This window comes from Euprymna scolopes, chromosome 2, assembly GCF_053919585.1.
Source record: "Euprymna scolopes isolate OS-2025 chromosome 2, ASM5391958v1, whole genome shotgun sequence".
In the NCBI taxonomy this organism is placed as follows: domain Eukaryota; kingdom Metazoa; phylum Mollusca; class Cephalopoda; order Sepiida; family Sepiolidae; genus Euprymna; species Euprymna scolopes.
Genome location: NC_136483.1, coordinates 113,163,554 through 113,166,563, shown reverse-complemented (window position 1 = coordinate 113,166,563; position 3,010 = coordinate 113,163,554). Strand labels below are relative to the sequence as shown.

At 34.3% G+C, this 3,010-nt stretch overlaps 1 non-coding gene across 1 annotated transcript; it reads right to left on the bottom strand.

Annotated features, from left to right (window-relative positions):
* Positions 1 to 1,974: 1,974 nt before the first annotated feature.
* On the bottom strand, positions 1,975 to 2,173 carry LOC145242381 (U2 spliceosomal RNA). The gene has a single exon (XR_013862723.1). It is a non-coding gene; the product is annotated as a U2 spliceosomal RNA (small nuclear RNA).
* Positions 2,174 to 3,010: the final 837 nt, after the last annotated feature.

Genomic DNA, 3,010 nt, shown 5'->3' with positions numbered 1-3,010 from the left:
TTATTCTGCCCTCGTGGGAAGACAAATGAATAAAAACATCAATTACTAAACAACCTGTTTGGTGGGTAAAATGAGTGATTTGAATGGAATTGGTAATAGTACACTGCATATTCTTTACGATTTTGCAACTTGAGCATTGTCGTCTTCTAAAACTACACGTTATACTTTAGCAAACTACACGTTATGCTTTATCAAGGGCAACGTGTCAACCAAAAACCACCTATAATTGCTTAACTACGAAATTTCTACGACTACCTGTTGATTCGTTGCATTTTCACAGATGATAGCAGTTTTATAACATTTCTCCAGTTTCATCCATTCCGCGTTTATTTGTAGATGAATTTTACGAGCACCTGAAGATAATGCAACGCAAAATTTCACAAGTACACTTCGAATAGATTATCTCGATGCTTGTGCACTTTTGCTACCGTGCTATTTTTAAATAGTTTTCTTTAGGGTAAATTCAAGAATCACGATATCTTGTTTTTTTATTAGACTGTCAGGTGGAAGTACAGAATAGTTAGAAAAACAACCTCCCTCCATATGTTAAGAATGTCTTTCAAAATAATAACGTTATTATTTAAGTACGGTGGCAAAAGCGCACAATTACTCTTATATCTACACACTTCGTCATTTCTCCATCGCTATATCACTTTTAAGCATGTTTGGATGACAGATTAGGTCGTGGGGATCATCTGCATTGCGTTATAAACAGGTTACATGCAAAGGTAAGATAACCGGTAATCACTTCAGCGTCAGGCTTTACAACAGAATTTGCTTCTCCTGGATAATAAAATATACCCGACTTCTGCTTTACAGTAATACTTCTTCTACAGATGAACAATCATCCAATACTAACGAAGAAATGTAATTGTAAGGTGCTTAGTTATCAGTTGTGCCCTTTCTGTCTATTCTAATAATTTTGTTTACTTGCTTCCCCACGAAGGCAGAATTAGATACAAGGTCAGTTTTTTTATATGTGGGAAACCAGCTCCCCCAAAAGGGGCACTTTATTTAGTAACAAAAATAAAAAAAATGTATCAGTTATTGTTACATGATAAGGGCTGTCCCCTTTTCATGTAAGTATAAAAATAGAGAGATCTACTTAAAATGAAAATAAAATGAGAGAAAGCAGAAATCGAACCCTGGAAATAGGTTTTAAAGAACAATAGGTTTAAATGGAATGTCCAGTAAATTGTTAATTATGATGAAATAAATAATAAATAAACTATTCATTGTTAAAAGAATATGGATAATAAAATATGGGTTAAATGAATTAGATATGCAGGTTGAATTCCTTTGAGAAAACAACAAAAGAAAAAATAGGTTATTGGGAAATCAGAATGTCGGAAACGTGTAGGTTGCGCATGTTGATGGCACGTGAATTGTGGTCACGTGGCTGGACATGCATGGATTTCTCAATATAGGAAGTGAGAGTTAGTTAGTTAAGGAGAGGGTGAGAAACTCAGAGGGAGTTTGAGATCGACAGACGATAGTCTGGGTCCAGACATGGGTTTCAATCGTCTAGAAGCGAGACGGTCACTTTTGAACATTTGTATGTGAAGATTTGAATTCCTGAACGCAAAGCCACCAGCCGGTCAGTGGAAGAATAAACGTTCATAATGTTTTTATAACTGCCGTCTCCTGTGTCCATCATTACATGAAAAAGGTATTGTCTATTTATGTGTACAAACTAATTGAAATTCTTCATCTAAAAAATATATGTGTTAGAAAGTATGTGTCTATTTATGTTATACAAACACTCCCGCTCATACGAACTGTCAAAGCATAAATGCCAACCTGTCAATCCATCGGCATAAATGCAAACCTCTCAATCATCGGTCTGTCTATCTAGATAGCGAATCACTTCTCAAAGTGTATTTATATGTACATTCTCTCTTTATATATACGTGTTTATATTTCCATATCTCACAACATGATCACATATAAGACTCAAAGATCGCTTACTTTCAAGCAAGTGGTAAGACTCTTATCATATCTTTACAAATAAGAACTCACGTAACATACGCGCACAAGTGGTACTTCGTCTAATAATAATAAAATATATAACATTATGAAGGCTTTCTTTATCATTAACCGAGACCAAAAACGTGTAGTGTAGCATTAGAACAGATACTACACTTTGATCTTAGCCCGAAAGCCAAGAAAGAAAAAAGGCAAGACTTAATTTTAGCCAGGATAAATCAAGGAGTTGGATTTTATTGTTAAAAACTGTTTAATACGCTTATAGTTTGAATATTTAAACATTAACCTAGATAACAACAACCTTAGTTATTATAGCTGTGCATATGTTAGATGAAAGGGATGTCCCCTTCTCATGTAAGTAAGAAAACATAATAGATTGAAATGATATTAGGAAAAGGCTAGAATTGAACCCTGTAGGCAAGTGTTAAAGATAATGGAAATTGGAATCTTAGGATTTCAGTCCATTGTTAATTCTATTAGAATAGCTAATTGTTATTAATGTCAGAAAAAGAGTCGAGTTCCCATTCTTTTAGAAATCTGTATATTAAATATGTCAGTTAAAAGAATGGACAATGCGAATTAAAAAAATATTGTTTAAAAATAGGTTAGATATTGAACAATTAGAATTGAGAATTCTATGTTGCCAAAAGTGTGTTGGCCGGACGTGTAGATATAATCACGTTAGTCCACAGTACATTTCTGATGCCATAAATAAAGGAACTTTCTCAATATATTGAATTAGGGTTCGAAGTAAGAGGCAGTCAGTCAAAGACAGAGTCAGTGAGAGTCAGAGAGAGAATCAGGAGAGATCGAGAGAATAGCCCCTTAGAAGCGAAGGGAGGAAAGTAGACCATGTAGCCATACAAGTTGAATTCCTGACGTCATCATTCACTGGTTGAATAATAAAGATATCATCTAATATTTTGTAACTGGTCTTTGTGTCATGTTTCCACCAACGTGAAAGGTAAATGTGTTTTATTTTCATCTTGTAACGAACTTTGTATAACCATCCCAAGTCTAATGT